We start from the raw sequence: 24,623 nt of genomic DNA, 5'->3' as shown, positions 1-24,623 counted from the left end.
TCAATGCAAAAACAATAGCCGCCAATTCAAGATCATGAATTGGATATCGGGTCTCGTGTGGCTTCAGCTGTCTAGAGGCATATGAGATCACATGTCCTCGCTGCATAAGAACACATCCTAACCCTCTGTGAGATGCATCACAATACACAACGAAATCACCAGTACCTGAAGGAATCATCAAGACAGGTGCACTGGTCAGCCTCTTCTTCAACTCTATGAAGCTAGACTCACAATCCTCAGACCACACAAACGGTGCATTCTTCTGTGTCAACTGGGTAATCGGCTTCGCAATGCAGGAGATATCTTTAATGAATCGTCGATAGTACCCTGCCAGACCCATGAAACTGCGTATCTCTGGCACAGAAGTCGGTCTCGGCCAACTGATCACAGCTTCAACTTTACTCGAATCTACAGAAATACCGTCTCCAGATATGATGTGACCCAAGAAGATAACCTGTCTCAGCCAAAACTCACACTTCGACAGTTTAGCAAATAATCTTTCATTTCTCAGCGTTTGCAACACAATTCTCAAATGATCGGCATGCTCAGTCATACTCTTGGAATACACCAAAATATCATCGATAAAAACAATCACAAACTCATCTAAATTCCTCTGAAAGACACGATTCATCAACCCCATAAACACCACTGGAGCATTCGTTAAACCAAAAGGCATGACAACAAACTCATAATGTCCATACCTGGTTTGGAATGCTGTCTTCGGTATATCAACATCTCTAACTCTCAGCTGGTGATATCCAGATCTCTGATCGATCTTGGAATAAACAGAGGATCCCTGCAACTGATCAAATAAATCATCGATACAAGGCAATGGATATTTGTTCTTTACCGTCGCCTTGTTCAGTTGCCGGTAGTCGATACACAATCTCATTGAACCGTCTTTCTTTCGTACAAAAAGTACTGGAGCGCCCCAAGGAGACACACTCGGTCTAATGTATCCCTTGGTCAGAAGATCTTCTAACTGTGCTTTAAATTCTTTCTACTCTATCGGCGCCATCCTATACGTTGCTCGAAATATAGGAACAGTACCTGGCACAAGATCTATGCTGAAATCTATCTCTCGGGCTGGGGGTAACCCTGGGATATCGTCAGGAAATACATCTGCAAATTCCCGTACTACTGGCAAATCTGCCAATGCCGGGCTCGATTTCTTTAGATCTACAAAATAAACAAGGAACCCCTCTGCTCCTTTCTGCAACAATCTAATCATAGTCAGAGCAGACACTAAGGAAATCCGAGATCTGGAACCCTTACCGTAGAATTTCCATTCTTCTGTCATTTCAGGTCTGAATCTGACAATCTTGTGAAAACAGTCTACGGTGGCTCTGTACTTGGTTAACATGTCAATCCCGACAATACAATCAAAATCAGATAAGCCAAGTACAACACAGTCTAAATCAATCTCATGCCCCTCAAACTGTAGTATACAATGTCTAACTGAAGTCACAGATATCAAACCACTTCCCAACGGAGAAGTAATAGACACTACAGTAGACAATGACTTGACAGGCAATGCATGTGTCAATGCGAAATGTTCAGAAATGAATGTATGGGATGCACCTGTGTCTATCAACACATATGCAGGATAACCGCAAAGAAAACAGTTACCTGCAATCACATCATCTGGCGCATCCTGGGCCTGCTCCTCTGTCAGTGCGAACACTCGAGCCTGCTGTCTGGGAGGTTGGCTCATTGTCTGGCTACCTCTGGCTCGGGACTGAGTCGGTGCAGGTGGCAGTTGGAAGGAATGAACAGATGATGCTTGTCGCTCCGGCTGAGATACTGAACCAGATGCCCCAATACTCTGAGCTTGCTGTGCACCTCTATGTGGACAGACTCTGGCAAAGTGTCCCTGCTGTCTACAAATATTGCATCGGCCCATGACTCCCTGACACTGCTCAGTGGCATGCCTGCCTCCACAAGAACTACAGTAAACACCTGTATACTCGGTACTCTGGCCGGGACCTCTCTGTCGTGACCCACTGGAGCTCGACGAACTGCTCCCTGATCTCTTGAACTGTTTGCCTCTAGCTTTCAAAGAATCTTTCTTGCCACTACTACTGCTTCCACTATCAAATCGAGGAGGAGGTGGTGGAAACTGTGAGGCAGGCTGTGGCTGTCTCTGACTCTGAACGCTATAGGAAGCTCCTCGCTGCCTAATCAAGCCAGCCTCTGCTCCTTTCTCTCTATTCAGTGCATCAGAAAAAGTGTTGGGTCGTCCCATGTTCACCAAAGTAAAAATGTCCGGATTCAAACCATTGATGAATTGATCGGCGACCGCTTCATCATTTCCTGCCACGTGTGGCGCAAATCGGAGCAAGGAAGAAAACTTGGCAACATACTCTTCTATGTTCCACTGCCCCTGTCTCAAGTTGGCAAATTCTGCCCCTTTGTCTTTCCGATAGGAGACTGGAAAGAAACGCTGATAAAATTCATCTTTGAATACCTTCCAAGTAATATCGATAGGTCTATGCTCCAATGCTCGTTTCGTTGTAAGCCACCAACTCTTCGCCACTTCTTGTAATTAATGCCCAATAAGTTTCACTCTTCGTTCATCTGTATAAGCAAGAGATTCAAACATCATCTCTATATCGTCTAGCCAGCTCTCACAATCCACTGCAGTCTCTGTCCCCTTCAAAGTCGGGGAATGGAATGACTGAAACCTCTTCAATAACGTCTCCATAGGTGTAGCAGTAACGTCCATCTGAGTACCTGACGTACTACCCTGTTCTGTCACTTGACCTGCAGCTGGTTGTGGTATTCTTCTAGGCGGCATATCTGATTATTCAACTCATTAGTACACAATCTATACAAGCTGTCTCAGCCCTCCTCTGATCATATACCTCTGATCCAGAATCGGTTCTGATTCAGACTTTACAAATACATGCTGCAATCAACTCAGATAACAACACCACATGTAATAGGGAAAGCAATAAATCATGCTAGCACATCAAAAGCAAGGAAGAAGACTCGATCTACCCCGCTCATTCTATTCTATCTCAGTCTACAGAACCTACTGCTCTGATACCACCTGTTGTTGGGACCCGGGCTCTAACTCAATTCTTTTGGGATTAATTGGATCTTTATTATAAAATGTGGGTCAAATTTTTGCTTTTAACATTAAATCAAATGTATATAAACTAAGCATAAGATCTTTCTTTATTTATTTACAACAAACATAAGTACATGTTTTGTTCTAGTACATCCATACAAACTAGAGTTCAATACCAACTACAAATCACAGGTAGTACAAGTCTAGTAAGAACCACTAGTAATCTCCTTCTACGCCCGTAATCACCAACTCTATCATCTCTCATCCTCGTCAAGACCCAGATCCTGTCCCACCTGTTGCCATGCACACATACAGACACAACAACAGCCGGAACTTCGGTGAGAAGGAATCCCAGTATAAAACATGTATGCATGCTGATACATAATCATAAATCATGCATGAAAGCAATAATAATAGGCTCCATAATCTATGAAACCATTCTATATAAGCATGCAATTCAAATTAAATCATATCTTGACTCGACTCAACTCTAACTCTAGGGATCCCGGTGTGAATAAGACGTCACTGTCTGTCACCTACCCTCCCAATCGGGGTAACGGTACGTCTTATTCCTAGACTTCGGCCCTGTCTGTATCGAATGTCTACAATCGAAGTAAGTCTGCTCCTATGCGTCGATACCACCGAACGTCTAGTTTGGCAAGTTTGCCAATGACTCCTATCTCAATGCTTGAATATAAATCTATAAACAAGGCATAATTGTAATCAAACATAAACAACAATCTAGTATGTGATTTTGGGAAACTCCAACAAAGTCTTATTCGAGTCATATCTCCCGAATTCACATGAATTATACCTTCTTGTCGTTGGAATCAATCGAGATCTCGAAGTCAAATATCAAGTCTGTCAATCAAATCTGAAATGGCAATGTATAGATGTAATCTATCAAGATACAACTCCATTCAACACATATATGCATCAATAATAAATCTCGATACCCCTCGACGGTACAACGGCATAATCTTGTGATACCGGTAACTCAATAACAACATAATCCATATCCACAACTCATAATCTTCATCAAAAGCATACATAACTTCTGAAATCAATATAATCTTATATACAATATATGCTGAAATTCATATCAATAGCATACGCCATCCGATAATCGATCCGGTTGCGAATATACTATGCTCAATATGTCAAGAACACAATATAACCATCATATTATAATTCTTTCAACACATGGAATCTAGATCATGTTGAAAAGATATCAAAAATATACCCTTTTAAAGCCTTTGTCAAGAGGAACAAGAATCTCAACTTGGATTAAACTTTGGATGGATAAATCTTACACAACCAAGTGATAAAGTTGAAAGGAAAGCTCGGAAATCTCTTTCTCTCTCGTTGCTGGTCTGCTGGAATGCTCAAAATGAAGACTCAGCACAATTCTATATATATATATGCCATGTGTCATCATAAGAAACAAAGGTGGATTTCTCGCATGCAACACCGCGGGTGCGGTCTCTTTCAACCGCAGGTGCGCTCAAGCTTCGGCATGCCTTTCAAAAAATTCATAAATGTCGACCGCGGGTGCGGTCCTATTTTTACCGCGGGTACGGTGACCCTACTGTAGCTGCACCGCGAGTGCGTTCTTTCTGGTACCGCGGGTGCGGTGTGGCTACTGTAAAAATGTCCCAACTCTCTGTCCATCAACCGCGGGTGCGGTAGCTTCCTTAGCGCGGGTGCGGTCTTCATTTCTTGCCACATTTCATAATTTCATCTCACTTAATGCCTCTCATTACATGTCATGCATACTCATATCTTCGAATATCACGTCAATGAAGACTAATAAATCTAGTACCTCTCATTACATGTCATGCATTCTCATATCTTCGAATATCTCATCAATGAAGACTAATAAATCTCAAGCCTTACACCACACATGAAAGATGTGAAAACTGAAGTTCTCAAACTAATTGAGGTTAGGATTATCTACCCTATTTCTGATAGTAATTGGGTAAGCCCAACACAAGTAGTTACAAAAAAATCTGGCATCACAGTGATAAAAAATGAAAAAGGTGAATTGTTAACAAGTCGAATCCCATCTAGTTGGCGGATGTGTATTGATTATAGAAAATTAAATGACGCCACTAGAAAAGATCATTTTCCATTAACATTTTTGGATCAAATTTTAGAAAGAGTAGTAGGTCATCCATACTACTGTTTTCTTGATGGATATTCAGGTTATTATCAAATTCTCATTGCACTCGAAGATCAAGATAAAACTACATTCACATGTCCTTTTGGAACATTTGCATTTAGAAGGATGCCATTTGGATTATGCAATGCCCCAGCAACATTTCAAAGATGTATGCTAAGCATTTTTAGCGACATGGTTGAAAATTGTTTGGAGATTTTCATTGATGATTTAACTGTTTTTGGGAATACATTTGATAAATGTCTTGAAAATTTGGAAAAAAGTTTTAAAAAGATGCAAGGAAAAAGGTCTTATTTTAAATTGAGAAAAATGTCATTACATGATTACTTCTGGGATTGTTTTTGGGCATGTCGTGTCATCTCATGGAATTGAAGTTGATAAAGCCAAAGTTGATGTCATTGCCAATTTACCCCCTCCAAAAACCATTAAAGAATTTCGCTCCTTTTTGGGACATGCTGGATTTTATAGGAGGTTTATAAACGACTTTAGTTCAATCTCTAAACCCATTTGTAACCTCTTAACAAAAGACACTGCATTTGAGTGGACTCAAGACTGTCAAAATGCTTTTGATAAAATCATTCGACATTTAACATCAGCTCCTATCATGCAACCTCCTGATTGGTCTTTACCATTTGAAATCATGTGCGATGCGAGTGATTATGCAGTAGGTGCAGCACTGGGTCAAAGAAGAAACGGTAAGCCTTACGTGATATATTATGCAAGTAGAACTTTAAACAATGCTCAAATGAATTACTCCACAACTGAAAAAGAACTACTTGCTGTAATATTTGCATTATATAAATTTCGTTCTTATTTGATTGGATCAACGACTATTGTGTTTACTGATCATTCTGATATTAGATATTTGTTGACCAAACAGGATGCAAAGCCACGACTGATACGATGGATTTTGTTGCTCCAAGAATTTGACACTGTGATCAAATATAAAAAAGGAACCGAGAATGTCGTAGCCGATCATTTATCGAGACTAGTAACAGGATCATCTTGTGAAATGACACCAATTAACGATAATTTTCCTGATGAACATCTATTTTCAGTTACTACTACACCTTGGTTTGCTAACATAGTAAATTTTCTTGTGACAGGAAAAATTCTACCGCAATGGAGTTCCCAAGATAAAACAAAATTTTTGAATGAGGTAAAAAACTTTTATTGGAATGATCCGTATCTGTTCAAGTATTGTCCAGATCAAATTTTTCGACGTTGCATACCCGACAATGAGGTAAGTAGTGTCATTAAATATTGTCATTCAGAAGCATGCGGAGGACATTTTTCTTCAAAGAAAATGGCTGCAAAAATCTTGCAGTGTGGATTTTATTGGCCCACTTTGTTTAAAGACACCCACGAAATCTGAAAGATCTGTGAAAATTGTCAAAAATTGGGTGCGATTTCAAAAAGAAACATGATGCCTTTGAATCCTATCATTGAAATTGAAATATTTGACTGTTGGAGAATTGATTTTATGGGACCTTTTTCACCGTCGTTTGGATACTTGTATATTTTAGTTGCAGTTGATTATGTTTCCAATTGGATAGAGGCAATTCCATGTCGAACAAATGATTATAAAATCGTCATCAAATTTTTGAAAGAAAATATTTTTAGTAGATTTAGAATTCCTCGAGCCATGATAAGTGATGGGGGAACTCACTTTGTTAATAAACAATTTGCTTCATTAATGAAAAAATATGGTATTACTCACAAAGTAACTACTCCTTATCATTTTCAAAGAAATGGAAAAGTTGAATTAGCTAATAGAGAGATAAAGAAAATTTTGGAAAAAACTGTTAACTCAAATAGAAAACATTGGTCTCTGCGACTTAATGATGCACTTTGGGCATATCGAACAGCTTATAAAACATCATTGAATATGTCTCCCTATAGGTTGGTTTACGGAAAACATTGCCATTTGCCTGTGGAATTGGAACATAAAGCTTATTGGGCGATCAAAACTTTTAATTCAAGCGTGGAGATTGCAACAAATTGCGCAAATTGCAACTTAATGAACTTGATGAACTCAGAAATGATGCATATGAGAATTCAAAGATTTATAAAGCAAAAATCAAATCATTTCATGATAAAACAATTTTTAGAAAATCTTTTGAGATTGGTAAATAAGTTTTGCTTTATAATTCTCGACTTCACATATTCCCAGGAAAATTACGATCAAGACGGACAGGCCCATATGTTGTAAAGCATGTGTATCCTTATGGAGCTGTGGATATTGAAAATACTAAAAATGGTGATGTTTTTAAAGTAAATGGACAAAGGCTTAAACCATTTTTGGAAATAAAATCTTTTAGGAAGAGTTTATTTCCCTTTCTGATCCTTAAATTTTATGTTGCATTTAATTTTGTTTGTTTTTATTTCAGGTTTCTTTAATCTTTTTATTTTCCCGGTTAAATGGTGGATAACGGTACTCCGTGACTCTCATAGTCGGTTAAATTAGTTTCCCACAATTGCTGATACAAAAATAAAAAAAAATCATTTCTTTTCTTTTCAAAATGGATGAAAATCTCTCAAAAATTTGTAAATATTTTCCTTCTGTTTCTGAAAATGTTCTAAGAAAAATTTATGCAGGTAGGTGTGAAAGTTTGAGATTGTTAATGCAAAAAGGAATTCCAGAGGATATTCGTCTTGTAATTGAAGCTAAGGTCCGATTAGGAAGAGATGTTCCACAATCATTGCTCATTCGGTATTTGTCTGGATTAGGAAAAAGCACTTATGCGAAAAAACGAAGGGCCAAAAGGTTAGGAGTTTGTCGTAAGTGTGCAAGATGGACTGACTTGTGACAAACGATGCAGATCTTTGGGATGTGTTTCCGATAACAGAGAAAATAAAATTGGTTTCATTAAGAATGGGCTGAGTAAGGAATCTTTAGATAACATCTTATTGACTCTTGAGACGCATTCTAGTGGACATGTGCAAATTGAACTTCCCCGTTTATGGAAACAATTTCAAGATAAGCGTCATAGTCTTGGGAATCCGACTAAAAAAGACCATGTTTGCCAATTTATAAGAAAATTGGATGGGAAGCATATTCTCGACTCATAGAAAGCATTGAAGCCGTTTCTGGACGTAAAACCAGAGGAAAATTAATTTCATTTCAGAAAATTCACGACGGATGCTCATCTGTGCTTCGACTGCCGACCAATTAATTGATGATTTGGAAGCTTTTGTTCATAAGCCTGATCCAATGATAACAAATATCAATTGTTCGCAATCAAGCAGTAAGAAAAGAAAGTTGGATCATTGATTCAAAAATCGTTGATTGGTTTGCGTTTGTTGAAGTTTGTTATCTTCAATAAAATTCCAGGTGATATCTCTTTCATTATGTACTCTTTATTAATAGTTATTTTGACATTAGGGACAATGTCATATTCTGATTGGGGGGAGAACAAACTTAAAAATTAAAAAAAATAATTAAAAAAATTTATTTTAAAATAAAAACATGTAAAATTATTTTAAAATAAAAACATGTTCATTGTTTGTATCTTAGTAATTTTTGCAAAAATATCATACATTACATGTTTGAAATGTTTAGATTAGAAATTGTAATAATCTATCTAAGGATGTTTAAATTTTTATTTGAAAAAAAAAGTCAATTTTAATATTTTGATCATTATAAAAATATGATTTATGAAATCTTTTTGAATAATTAACCATTGTGATAAAATCAGTTATTAAAGTATATGGCCCAAGATATACCTGATAAGAGTGCCTAAATTTTTTTAAACTCACACATATTTTGTGAGTGAGTGGAGAGGATTGAGAAAACAGCTTGCGAGCCTTTATTGATCATCAGAGAGGCTATCTATTGTTTAGATCTTGTGTTCTTATTTTGAAAAAAAAATTTGATATTTCCTGAAAAAAAAAGAAAAAAAAAGATGTTGAAGATTTATGTAATTTCTAAATTATATGCTGCGACCCATTTATCTCTCATAAAAATACAAATAAAAAATAAAAAAAGAAAGAAATAGAGAAATACATTGTACAAATTAAATAAATATGTGGTCAAGAAACATAAACTTAGTCTGATTCCATGATGTAAAAAAAATAAAAAATCAGGAAAAAAATATATAATAAGAACAACTGGATTTTGAATCTATGGATTTCCTATCTTTTGATTAGTTTGGCTCGTTTGTCTGTCTGCATTCTATAAACCATTTTCTGAGCATTTATCTGTATTCCAACTCCATGAGAGAAATCATTCCCATAAATTGAAACACTTATTAACCTGGGAGGATATGGAGTTGAGACTCTTAGTAGGAATTTCTGAAGGCCATGTACATTTAACTACCTGAAAATAAGCTTTAAATTAATCAGTTCATATTATTTCATAAATTATAATTATAATGATCTTGATATTACTTTGACAGTTTTCAAATTTAATTTAAACACTTGGATAGTTCTGATTATATTTCAATTTAAATTAATCAATATGTTTTGTGTTGCTATTAACGCTTAAATTGCTAGGGACTAGCAATAAGCTGGTTGGGGAGTGTGATAAAGATAAAAAATTGTATATTAATTAAATGTTTTATAATATAAATATATAGTTTTTGTTTTATTAAATGTTTAAATATTATATGTTTTATAATAAATTGTATAAAATATAAGTTGTTGTGTAATTATAAGTTTTTACTATTTTTTACAGGTTCGATAAAACAAGAATAAACTTGGCGTTGCAAATGGGATTAAGATGATTCTTGGACCTGTAGAAAGTTGATGTTAATATCTACAATATTGGTGGCAAGCATGAGATAAAAATCTTCTCACATGTGGGATCAAATTAAGCAACAATTAAAGTTACCAAAGAAGTGGCAGTTTTACCATGCTCTAGTATTTTGACCATATCTCTCAAATTACTTGGTCAAATGGTTAAAAAAAAATATCACAATTCAAACAACTCAGATATCTACATGTTTTATTTTATGTGGAGAAAAAAATTCAGATGGGAAGATTTTCAAAAGTGATGTGTATTAAAATATTAATTTTTTGGAACACCAATGAAGACTTATGTGTAAAAAATAATATTTTATTTGTGGTTGTCTCCCCAAATTTGGCTATAAATAGGGGTGCATTGTAATGTATTGAGATATCTCTCATTTTATGAACAAACATTTGAGTTCATAATATTTCTCTCTTTGTTTTTCCTTTATTTATTCATTTAAATATAATTAGCATGTTAAATTCATATTCAAAGTTTTACACTTTGAATAATGAGTAGCTAACTTCCCAAAGTTGAGATGAAAAGGTGAAACTCTTGGCATGATAATAAGGTTATTAAAAGGTAAGAATCTATGTTTTATATTATTTAATCATTATTTATTGTTTATGTTATATTTATTTCTTTAAGTATTATTATACCCTACTTATAAGTGGGAGTTTTGATTTATTGTTGCTATATGTTACACTAAAATTTTGGAACCATTTAAATGTTAGTCTGGTATTACCAACCATTTAAAGTGGATGCCTTGATTTATTATATGATTATATCATAATATTAATTTATTAGTACCATTTAAATGTTTATTTGGTTTTACCAACCATTTAAAGTGGATGCCTTGATTTATTATTTAGTAATATATATATAGCACAATAAATACTTGACAACATTTACAAGTTTTGGTATATATTATGTGAAGGGGCCTAAAACTCCTTTCTTGAAAATTTGCGGAAAATTAAAAATTTTCTTTTTAAAAGAACTTAAATGGCCTCATTCATAAAATCACTGGTGAATCAAGTTCAATATTTCAAAATATTGCAGCGGAAGAAAATTAAAGTTTTGCCAACAACAACGATTTAAAAATATCCAACGACTGATAAAATTGTTTGCGGAAAAAAAATAACAACTGCTGCTCTGAGGTCCTCGGGTGCCACTACTGCCGACCCAAGCTGGCTCACTGGTCCCCGCCCTCGGCCCTGGCCTCATCAGTACCTACAACAATCAAGTCTAGTGAGCCTAAAGACTCAGCATGCATATATCGCAGGTAACGAGTAAAAATCGGAATTTAAAATATGCATGAGTTAACATATCCTGTCCTGAGGCATACTGAAAAATAATCTGTACTGAGCAATTATAATACGTGCATAACTGAACTGGAAATCACTGTAAAAATGTTTGCTCCTTGGAGCCTGTACTGAAATAACTGATAAAATTTTCTGTTGAGATTATGTTTTACGCCTGTGGCCACTGCACTAAGCTGAACTGATCGGTAACTGGCTACCGGGGAGGCTGAAATTGAACTGAGCTGGCCGGTCACTGGCGACCGGGTGGTACCATACTGAACTGATCGGTCACTGGCGATCGTATAAAATAACACTCCCACATAGTGAATGAACCACAAGCCATATCGCATAAATCTCAAAAATAATCATTTTCTATTTAATGCACGTAAAATAATTAACTGGCGTAATGAAAATTCCTGTAATTTTACCAACTGGATTGGATTGGATCGTTCCCAGGCTCGCTGCAACCTAACTGTGCCATGAAAAATATGCAATAGCTTAAACTTGACCAATTACGCAATTTACGTTCAAAAGATGCGACTATGACGCCTAATGACTTCGCATTTAATCATGACTCCGAACCAACCTGAACCGACACTGAACCGACGTATAGTCATGATTAAAATATGCTTAAAAATCATAAAATAATGCTCCTAAAATGATAGGGTCGAAATCTAGGTGAAATGGAGGCCAAAACACGAAACGCTCTTTCGAGAGTCAATTTGGCACATTGCACCGTAAATTCTCGTACGACCTCAAAAATGATCCGAATCACGAACGGTCAAAAACATGACCTTCCCAACTCAATGAGGCACTGTCCAGTTCAAGGCCATGGGCTAAAAGCCAACCAAGAACTCAAACGAGCCTTCTAAACGACACAGCAACTTGCTGTAATTTCCAGCAGCTGCGCAACTACAAGACTTGCGTTGGTTTCGAGATTATCGGCCATTAGGGGCGTGAACCACCGACCAGAGACTCTTACCAACATCCCAAGGAATGATGTGAACCATGGCTAAGGGCCCTAGGCCAGCCACAATCCGCATCACACCAAAACTCAACCGAAGGGTCCAACCGAGAGCAACGTGCATGCGTGTGTAGTGTTTATGCTATGATCGATGTCTCGTGTCATTCCAATGGCCATTTGATTGACCATGGCATGATCTAGACATATAGGAGCATGATATGAACCGTGGCTAAGGGCCATAGGCCAACCAAGATCCATACCAAGCAACAAAAGAAACGAAACCATATGCTGAAAAATGGAAGGGGCCGAATGGGGAAAGGGGCTGTTCTTGTTTTGATTAAAAACCGATGAACTATGGACCAAGCCACCAAAAGGGCAACTTAGTCACGTCTTAGACTTGCTAGGGAAGTGATCCAACCATGGCTATAGGCCCTTGGGGCAGCCAAGATCAGATCCTTCCTCCATGACAAGAAACTGAATTTTTCGAACAACATTTTCTGCACCTATGGGGACTTGCTGTCATTCTGAATTTCCAGCAAGCATGGGGCTGGTTAGAATGGACCAACATGGTCCTAATGCATCCTAATACATGTATATAAGCCGCCTTGGGAGCCTGGAGTCGATCCAATACCTGAAACTCACAAACCAAAAGAAACCGTGAAGCTTGCCAAGGAAATCGAAAATTCTGCATGTGTGGTTTCAAATGTTTTGACATGGATCTCGATTTTTACTTGAATAAACATGATCATGTACTGAAAAATAAATGATAATATGACTTGATTGAGGTTTGAAAGAAATCTAGACATGCCTGGTTTCGTTTCGAAAGAAAACGAACGAAACGACGACGACGCGGCACGGAGGAGGTGGAGCGCTTCTCTTGTTCTTTCTAGTTCTCGATTTTTCTCCCTTTCTCCCTAGCTGTTATTCACGTTTTTTCTACTGAAAATGGGTCTGATTTCGGTGGGGAGGGAGTGTGATGGAGTGGTTATGAGGGGTGAGGAGGATGGTGCAAGATATAAGGATCATATCAAGACCAAGTCTTCATGCATTTGAATTTTGAATTTTGAATTGCTTTCGAATGATCTCTTGGGTGATTCTAGACTATAGTGGCCGATTTTATCATGCCAAACAAGGGTTAGGATAGTGGTCTAGTATTAATTAATTAAGGTGGAAAAATAGCTAAAAGAATTAGCATGCTAATCAACCAAGAATGGGTCAAAGGTGAGTTGGCAAGTCCTAGTTTGTTCTTCTAGGGGTGTGGCCGAAAATGCATGATAAATGGTAGGGGGAAAATTGATTATCTAGTAATTTAATAACCCTTAAAAGCCTTACTAATCCTTTAATTAATTTAGTGAACTAACCCCTTAATTAAGTAACTTAAATGAGCTCATTTCTTAATCACCTCCAATAATTAAATTAAAATCCTCAACTAACTTAAATAATTCCTTTAACTTCTTTTTAACTTAAATGAACTTACTTGCTAGCTAAATTAACTTCTGGAAATATTTCTCAAATCTTAAATTCTATCTCAAAACTCCAACTCCAGTCCGGCCTCACTGAAATAACTGAAATGCTAAAAATCAAACTACTGAACTGAAATAATAAATAATTAACTTCAAATAAATGCATTTAAAATAATCATGCAATGAAGTCAATTAAATTTAAAAATCTAGAATTATGCATGGCTTATACGTCTACTGATTTACGGATTCTACATATTATGTACTTATAAGATAATAATATATAACATAATAAAAATATGATTATTTAATATATATTGAAACCATTTTATTAAGTGGATTTCAATAATGTTCATTAATGTTAACTTTATTAAAATACAAAGAGTTGATCCTTTAATCTCAACTACTTAAATTAAAATTTGAACAATTAAAAATTACCAATTAAAGATTCAAACCATTAAAGAAAAAAAAAAACAAAAACAAAAACAAAAAGACATTGTAGTGGACTTGTAATTACCTTAGCTTCCCTGTGGATACGATATTCGGACTCACCGAATTATACTACTTGTTGACAATCTGCTCTTGGGAGTGCAACAATCAAAGTCGCAACAATGAAAAGATAGCTTTGTGAGGATTTCAGCAGAGTAACAGCTTGGTTGATTGAATACGTTGTATAATTTTTCTCAGCTGCTCTTCTCGCCTATTTATAGACTTTGCTTCCAACAGTTACAATGAATGCATTTTGAATATTTATATCCGTTGTTAGCCATGTCAACATTCCTCTGACATTCGTACACTGTAGCATTTCTGAAATGCGGTGTTCTTGTTGCTCTTTGTACAATCTGTTGGTTGTTGGGTTACGTCTTTTTTACTGAAGACGTGTAAAACTGATGAGTCGATAGGATAAGCTGATGGTTGACTAACTGATCAGCTCTAAAATGATCGTTCAGTTATCTGCACAGCTTTTAGTTAGCTAATATCAGTTCCATTGTCTTGATACTTATTAATCTTCAGTTCGGGCAACTAGCAGAAACTTTCAGTTCAGTTGCCTTTAGTTTTCATGATTTGTTGTTCAATCTTTAACGCTTAGTTTGTCAAACTCCGAAATTAAATTTCCAAAAATTTCATCCTTTTAGGTGTTTGACAAAAGTTAGAAAATGTGAACTGAAGACAAACCTGCAGAGGATTCAGGTTCCTACTCCTTGTCTTCTTGATGAAAAATTACCAAGGCTCTATCATTTGATTTAGTCACAACAGTGACCATTTCTGAAACTTCTTCTAGTATTGCTTCATGATACTGTTCTAGCGGAAAGAAAAAGTCGGAGGATCAATTAAGTTGGAAGGCACGTCAGTTTTCTTATCAGCTGAGACTGTAGCTGGTTCTTCAGTTGGTTGAACAACTGAAACTGTGGCTGGCTGTTCAATTTTCACTTCTTCAATATGTTCCATGTGCATCTGAGCCACGTCAGTGTCAGCTAGAACTTCTTGTTCAGTCATGGCAGCCGACTGAACTGGTTCTTCAGTTTTTGTTCAAAATAGCCTCTGCAGCTGGTTGTTTAGTCACGTTTGGTTCTTCAGTTGCTATTGTAGATAAAATATTCAGCTGAGTATCAGTGGCGACTGATTGTATGACTTTGTCGATGTTCGCCAATGATAACTCAGCATCAGTGTAGAGCTGAAGATCTGTTGTAGAGGATGGAGGAACTGAAGGTGTTAGTTGTGTTAGAGTAGGTGTCCGTCAAGCCAAGTGTTGGCCGAATGTTCACAATGAAACTCCATGTATAAACAATCTTTATTTTAATAATATTTGAATTTATTGTTTTGGCACATCTTTATCTGTATACCCATGCTGGTTGCGTAGATAAAGTACTTGAATATACAAATAGTAGAAAGAATATGAGATACTCATATGATGAGTATCATGAAACTCATATTTGCAATACTGTATATTATAAACAGTTCCAAGTCGATACAGCCGGCGCAAAGAAGGATATAGGCCGCTCGAGTTTGAGACTAGTATCTGCGATGTGAGTACCATGTTTCAATGGTAGGGGACATTTTGATGTCCGAGCATGCAGATAGACGCTCCTAGTAGAGTGCACTGAACAACCCTCCTCCATATAGGACTTTCCAAGTGGTTCTCATTTATCGAGTGGAAACGTCCTAGTTTATGGTTGTACACCATTAGTCCTTATGACCCGAGACAACATTGAGACTTTATGTGCTAGCATTGCACTTTGACTTGTTTAACGACTCTCATGGGGTCATCAGGTGGCAAGATTGTTAGAGTAGGTGCTCGTCGAGCCAAGTGTTGGCCGAGTGTTCACAATAAAACTCTATGTATAAACAATCTTTATTTTAATAATATTTGAATATATTATTTTGGCACTTCTTTATCTTTATACCCATGCTAGTTGCATAGATAAAGTTCTTGAATATACAAATAGTAGAAAGAATATGAGATGCTCATATGATGAGTATCATGAAACTCATATTTGGAATACTGTATATTCTAAACTGTTCCTAGTCGATTCAGCCGCCGCTAAGAAGGATATAGGACGCTCGAGTTCGAGACTAGTATTTGCGATGTGAGTACCATGTTTCATTGGTAGGGGACATTGTGATGTCCGAGCATGCAGATAGGTGCTCCTTGTAGAGTGCACTGAACAACCCTCCATAAAGTACTTTCCAAGTGGTTCTCACTTATCGAGTGAAAAAGTCCTAGTTTATGGTTGTACAGCATTAGTCCTTATGACCCGGGACAACATTGAGACTCTATGTGCTAGCATTACACTTTGACTTGTTTACCGACTCTCAAGGGGTCATCAAGTGTCAAGGTTGGGTGTTTTGTCGAAACATATAGGAGTCGATGCATTGTAGTCGGGGATTCACCGCTTACCTTCGGGTATAGATATCCTATGTGTTCTTATGTATGTGTAGTATGAAATCTCTGATCAGAATATGGTGGTAATTATGAAAGGGGTTTCATAGATTATATCATCGATGCAACTACGACATGACACATAGTATCGATTCATTGACAACTCTCGATATACCAATGGTTGTCGAATCGGTCGGGATATATGAGTTGAAGAGACCGTACTGTACGCTAACCATAATTGAATGGTTCTTGCAGGCACTATCATTTGATACCTAGGGAATAATGTAAGCGATGCTGCTAGGAGTTTAACATGATTGGTTGTATACTATCAGACTTGAGTTCAGACGTTCTTGTTATCTAGGAGTTGATAAGTAAGAATGGAGCAATTGGGGTATGCTCGTATAAGGACATGTTTAGTCCGAATCACATGGAGATGTGAACCCACGGTTAGTTGTATCAATGAACCATTGAGGGCCACACAAGTACTAGCTTTCTAGATCCCTTTGAGAAATAAAATAGTTCAATGTGTTGAACGGCTTATAAAGGAGTTTATAAGCGTAAGGATAAATAGAAGTATGACTTCTATGAGGAAAATGTAACTTTTAATTTGTGTAAGTGTTCCTAAATTAAAAGTTGGCCAAATAAATAATGTATTTGAAAATTGTGATTTTCATAAATATTATTATGGTCTAAATTAAATTAATTCAATTGTTGAATTAATTTAACACTAGTGGACCTAGTAGAGTCCAAATAATTATATTAATTCAAGTGTTGGATTAATTAAATAACATTGGGCCTTGTGGAGCCCAATTAGAAATAATTATTAAACTAGTGGACTTGAGTAAAATCAAGTAAAGTTTTAAATGGAATCAAATGTGGTCTCTCTACTTTTTCAAGGACCAAGAAAACGTCTTCCCTTCACTCCTACACATTAAGTTGGCCGAAATTTTGAGGACTTTTTCTCCTCATTTTTCTCTCCATTTTGTTCTTCAATTGTTGAGGAAACAATACACTTCTCTTTGAAAAATCCTCTTATTTTTCTAGTGCAAAATAAGAGTTGATCTAGCTAGTTGGTGGTGAGTTTAATATTTGAGCAAGGAGTGCTCAAAGGAGGAGAGCTTGTAGGTTTGTCTTGCCTTTGAAGAGCCAAATTGTTTACAACTTGGTTGGAGCCATTACATCAATCTTTGAGATTGATAGGTATATCTTCTAAACACCATATGAATGTCATATTTTGTATTTTTGTATTTGCTACACAACTAGTATTGAGGTGCTCGAAATTTTATGCTAGAAAATATGAATTTCGAAAATTTTGGAGCTTCCGTTGCCTTTCGAGCACCTAAAACCGATCCCCTTTCAATTGGTATCAGAGCTAAGTGTACTAGTTTGTGTAGCATATACATAATATTATATTGAGGTCGATTTCTAACCGCATGAGATGAAATTTTTTCAACAAATCAAGGCATTTTGGTGGAAAATTTGTGGCAGCATGTTGCTGCCCGTTTCGGGCAGCTCGGGCTGCCCGAGGGGCTGCCCATTACGAGCAGCAAGGGCAGCCCCAACGTCCCCCTCAAAAATTAAAAAAAAAAATTTTGTTGGTCGAAATCCGGCGACGGAGCTCCGGCGACGGCGATGACGACTAGGGTTTTCGAAAGGTGTTTTGAAATATCAAAGTGTCATGGGCCTTGAGTTGTTGGGCCATTGGATGGCTAACATATTTGTGAAATTTAAATGAGCCAAAATGTTTTTGGTGAAAAATGATTTTTTGGGCCCTTAAGTTTAAATTTACAAAAGTTGCAAATATTTTCTCATGAAATAAATAATTGAAGTTGGACTTTAATTATTTATAGTAAATTGTGATTTGCAAGAAATTCGGTTATAAATAAATTATTTAGAAAGTAGACAAAGGTGTTTGTATACTTTGTTAATTAAGTTTATAATCGTGGCAGTTAGTGATTGGATCAAGATATATAATATTGGATCAATTAATTATTGTGATAATTAATTGATGGTGTATGATATATGATATTATGCATGAAGGATGATCAAAAGCCCAAGCCCAATTTGCTAGGTGTATGCTAGGATATTTTGTGTTGAATGATTGTAATAATTATCAATTTATAAAGTGGGCTTGGTTTATGGCCCGTTCCCACCCCATGAGATGTATCCTTCTTTGCCATGGATATTTATTTGTAAATATTAGAATAGTGGAAGATCAATATTGGAAGATGGCGGCCTTGATGATTATGAAGATCGAAAACATGTAAATATTGGAAGCTTATGTAATAGTTGCATTTGCATCCCTTGCATTTCCCTAGGATTGGACCTAGGCCCGTGCTTAGCTCACAAGGGCCATTAGTTTTGGGGCGATTGATCATCCTTGTTTTGTTTACTGTTTATAATATATGCATGATATGTTATAAATAATGAGTATGTGCGTTATTATTATAATAATAACAAAGTTGCATGAATCCGGCAAACATACTATCAAACATGGCAAGCTTTTAAATAAAATTAATGATGAGACCTTTCAAAATTAAAAACCCTTATTTTGAATAAGATTCAAAATTAATATCAAGCCCGAAAAGGGGAATTATAAATTTGTTTATAATTTCCATGTCTTCCATCGACAATGGGTGCATGATGAACACTACCCGTGCTCGGGGCTCGGCTCATATTATTGGGGGGGCCCTGGGTGCCGGAAAGCTGTGACATCCATTGACATGGTGATGTGAACTACGTGGAACTCCCATGATTTCGGCTCATATTATTGGGGGAACTCATGGCGACCGTCCATCAAGGTTCAACATCGATGGGTAAGGCTTGACACGTGAAGATGAACGACGTCATATTATTGGGTCCTAATCAAACGTGAGACAAAAGTTTACGTAGAGGGTTGCATTGTGATGCAATTGGAAACTACCTTTTAGGGATGGTGATTGGCTGATATTATTCGGGATCATAATTCGCTAATTAGACCTTGCGTACCTACTGAGGAAAGGAGTTTCCCGTTTTCACTAGAGGGTAGTGAAAGATGTCAAAACAGTGGGAGTAAATATTTATAAAGTAAAAGTCCATACTTTATATCTTATTAAATATTTTAAAATAGTCATTAACATTTATCTGTTTTACTTTTCAATACTTTTTGACAATGTCTTCGATTCGCAATCTGCTATCTGTAATACTCGACAAACACGTATTAACCGGGCCTAATTACCTCAATTGGCTAAGAAATCTGAAAATCGTCTTGAATTCGGAAAGGATAGCGTATACACTTACTAATTCGTCCCCTTTTGAGGCTCCGACTGACTGCACTCCTGAGGAATTGCAGACTTACAAGGAATGGTGTGACCATGACTTGAATGCCAAGTGTTATATGCAGGCTTCTGTGAAAGATGAGAAGTCGGTTCTTTATGTGGGCTCTTCATCTGGTACGAAGACTGGTCCACCTGGGAAGGGAAAGAAGTGTTCTTTACAATGTCCCAAGAAGAACGTGCCCTTGAAGAGGCAAGCTCTGAATCCCGTTGTGGCAGCCACACCAGTAAAGGCTGACAAGACTGCTAATATTTGTCATAACTGCAAAAGACCTGGACATTGGAGGCGTAACTATAGAGAATATCTTGCCCATAAGAGTTCTGGAAACGGTATGTTCTATATATATTGAAGTAAACATTTCAATTAACTCTACTTCTTGGGTATTGGATACCAGGTGTAGCTCACATCTCTATAATGATTTACAGATGATGGGAAGAAGTAGGAGACTTAGGGAAGGTGAGACCTTCTTGAGGTTGGGCAATGTAGCAAGAGTTGCTGCCAAAGCCTTGGGAAATGTTTACTTATTGTTGAACAATGATTTTAAGTTGATTTTAAGAGATGTTTTGTTTGTACCTGATTTGGTGAAAAAACATTGTTTCCATTTCTATGCTTGATAAAGATGGATATTCTTGTTTATTTAGCAAAGGTGTTTGCAACATTTACAATAATGAATGTTTAATTGGTACTGGAGAACTTGAAAACGATCGCTATAACTTAAAATTGAAAGATATTTCACTAAACAATGTCCAAGCAATAACAACAACAAACAAGCGAAAGCAAGATACTCTTAATACGGCACAATTATGGCATGCTCGATTAGGACATATTTCCCTAAGAAAGATGAACAAGCTAGTGGGAGCAGGCATGTTTGATATGTCTGATATTAATGCTCTCACGACTTGTGAATCCTGTCCTAAAAGGAAAGATGACCAAAATTCCATTTAAGGGCCATGTGGAGCGAGCCAAAGGGTTATTAGATTTGATCCATACCTGTAAGGCTTGAGAATTATTAGTCTTCATTGATGTGATATTCGGAAGATATGAGTATGCATGACATGTAATGAGAGGCACTGAATGAGATTATGAAGGGTTGCATAAAATCTAGACCGCACCCGCGCTACGAACAAGACCGCACCCGCTGTTGATGGACAGAGAGTTGAAGATTATTTACAGAAGTGACACCGCACCCGCGGTGAAGAAGTACCGCACCCGCGGTGAATGGCCAGTAGGGTAGGAAATTTTATACGAAGCAAGACCGCACCCGGGGTCCACAAGACACCGCACCCGCGGTCATCGAATGTTGGAAAATGAAAAGTGGTGCCGAAGCTTAAGCGCACCCGCGGTCTAGACGGAGCGCACCCGCGGTGCCCTGTGCGAGAAAGCCACCCTTGATTCTTATGTTGACACATGGCATATATATATATATCCACTTGGGATGAATCATTCTTCTTCATTTCCTGAGGAGAGAACCGAGAGTTATTCCAAAAAGAGGTGAAAGACTTCTTTCATTTTAGAATTGATCTTGTGCAAGATTTAGCCATCCAAACTTTAATCCAAGTTGAGATTCTTGTTCCTCTTGACAAGGACTTCAAAAGAGTATACTTTCTATATCTTTTCAGCATGTTTTGAAGTTGACGTGTGGAGAAAATTCAGATATGTTTGTGATTATATGTTCTTGAGATCATAGACGTCGTAGAATCGTAAACGGATCGATTATCGGATGTCATATACAATTGTTATGAAATTCCATCATATATGTGCATGAGATTATGCAGATTTTCAGAGTTTGAAATGGTTATGGTATTGACTATGAGTTGAGGATATATATGTTGAGATTTGAATTGATCGGTATCGAGAAACTATGCCGTTATACCGTCGAATTGTATCAAGACTTGATATTGAACCGTACTAGTATTAGTTTGAGTTGTGATTTGATATTGTGCATCTCAACATTGTCATTTCAGATTTGGATTGACATGTTCGATATCCCTACTTCGAGACTTTGAATTATTCCAACGACAAGAAAGGTATAATTCATGTGAATTCGGGAGATACGACTCGAATCAGACTTGGTTGGAGTTTCCCTAAATCACATACTAGATTTGTTATTTATATTTGATTATGATTATGTCTTGTTTATAGATTTATATTCAAGCATTGAGATAGGAGAGTCATTGGCAGATTTACTAAACTAGACGTTCGGTGGTATCGACGCTTCGGATCGGATTCAATCCGATTGTAGACATTCGATACAGACGGGGCCGAAGTCTAGGAATAAGACGTACAGTTACCCCGATTGGGAGGGTAGGTGACAGACAGTGACGTCTTATTCACACCGGGATCCCTAGAGTTAGAGTTGAGTCGAGTCAAGACATGATTTGATTTGAATTGCATGTTTATACAGATTGGTTTCATAGACTATGGAACCCATTGTTATTGCTTGCATTCATGATTTATGATTATGTATCAGCATGCATACATGTTTTATACTGGGATTTGTTCTCATCGGAGTTTCCGGCTGTTGTTATGTCTGTATGTGTGCATAACAAAAGGTGGGGCAGGATCAGGGTCGCGACAGAGATGAGAGATGGACATAGCGTGGTGATCACGGGCGTAGCAGATGAACTAGTAGTTGTACTTTTGACATGTACTGTACTTAAATACTGGTTTGTAGAATATGGACAAAACAAGACATGTATATTATGTTTGTTGTAATGAAATAAATATAGAACTATCTTTTGCTTAAGTTATAAACATGTGAGTAATGTTAAAAGCAAAATTTTGACCCGTATATTTTAACAATGATCCGATTAATCCCGAAAAGAACTGAGTTAGAGCCCGGGTCCCCACAATAGGTGGTATCAGAGCAGTAGTTTCTGTAGAATGAGATAGAATAGAATGAGCGGGGTAGATCGAGTCTTCTTCCTTGCTTTTGATGTGCTACCATGATTTAATGCTTTCCCTATTATATGTTGTATTGTATCTGAGTTGATTTACAGCATATATTTGTAAAGACTGAATCAGAACCGATTCTGGATCAGAGGTATATGATCAGAGGAGGGCTGAGACAGATTGTATAGATTGTATCCTAATCTGTTTGATAATCAGATATGCCGCCTAGAAGAATACCACAACCAGCTGCAGGTCAAGTGCCAGAACAGGGTAGTACGTCGGGTACTCAGATGGACGTGACTGCGACACCGATGGAGACTTTGTTGAAGAGATTTCAATCATTCCATCCACCTACCTTGAAGGGCACAGTTTCCACCACCTCCTCCTCGATTTGATAGTGGAAGCAGTAGTAGTGGCAAGAAAGATTTTTTGAAAGCTAGAGGCAAACAGTTCAAGAGATCAGAGAGCAGTTCGTTGAGCTCTAGTGGGTCAAGACAGAGAGGTCCTGGCCAGAGTACAGATGTGACAGGTGTGTATTGCACTACTTGTGGAGGCCGACATGCCACAGAGCACTGTCAGGGAGTGATGGGCAGATGTAACATATGTAAGCAACAGGGACATTTCGCCAGAGTCTGTCCCCAGAGAAGTGCACAGAGATTTCAGAGTGCAGGGTCATCCGCATCAGTGACTCAGCCTGAGAGGCAAGCTTCGTCTGTCCATTCCTTCCAGCCCACGCCTACACAGTCCCAACCTAGAGCCAGAGGTGGCCAGATAGTGAGCCAACATACATTGCCTGTCGAGTCATTGTCTACTGTAGTGTCTATTTCTTCTCCGTTGGGGAGTGGTCTGATATCTGTAACTTCAGTTAGACATTGTATACTACAGTTTGAGGGGCATGAGAGTGATTTAGACTGTGTTGTACTTGGTTTATCTGATTTTGATTGTATTTTCGGGATTGACACGTTGACCAAGTACAAAGCTACCGTAGATTGTTTTCACAAGATTGTCAGATTCAGACCTGAAATGATAGAAGAGTGGAAATTCTACGGAAAGGGTTCCAGATCTCGGATTCCCTTAGTGTCTGCTTTGACTATGAATAGATTGCTGCAAAAAAGAGCAGAGGGGTTCCTTATTTATTCTGTATATCTACAGAAATCGAGCCCGGCATTGGCAGACTTGCCAGTCGTACGGGAGTTTGCAGATGTATTTCCTGATGAGATTCCAGGATTACCCCCAGTCCGAGAGGTAGATTTTAGCATTGAGCTCATTCCAGGTACCGTTCCTATTTCGAGAGCTCCGTATAGGATGGCGCCGATAGAATTGAAAGAATTGAAAGCACAGTTAGAGATCTTCTAGCCAAGGGATATATCAGACCCAGTGTATCTCCTTGGGGCGCTCCAGTACTTTTTGTACGAAAGAAAGACGGTTCAATGAGATTGTGTATCGACTACCGGCAACTGAACAAGGCGACGGTAAAGAACAAATATCCATTGCCTCGTATCGATGATTTATTTGATCAGTTGCAGGGATCCTCTGTTTATTCCAAGATCGATCTGAGATCTGGATATCACCAGCTGAGAGTTAGAGATGTTGATATATCGAAGACAGCATTCCGAACCAGGTATGAACATTATGAGTTTGTTGTCATGCCTTTTGGTTTAACGAATGCTCCGACGGTGTTTATGGGACTAATGAACTGTGTCTTTCAGAGGTACTTGGATGAGTTTGTGATTGTTTTTATTGATGATATTCTGGTGTATTCTAAGAATCTGACTGAGCATGCCAATCATTTGAGAATTGTGTTGCAAACATTGAGAAATGAAAGCTTA

The sequence above is a fragment of the Primulina tabacum genome, chromosome 2 (assembly GCF_025594145.1).
Source record: "Primulina tabacum isolate GXHZ01 chromosome 2, ASM2559414v2, whole genome shotgun sequence".
Taxonomy (NCBI): domain Eukaryota; kingdom Viridiplantae; phylum Streptophyta; class Magnoliopsida; order Lamiales; family Gesneriaceae; genus Primulina; species Primulina tabacum.
This window is presented reverse-complemented; position numbering follows the sequence as displayed.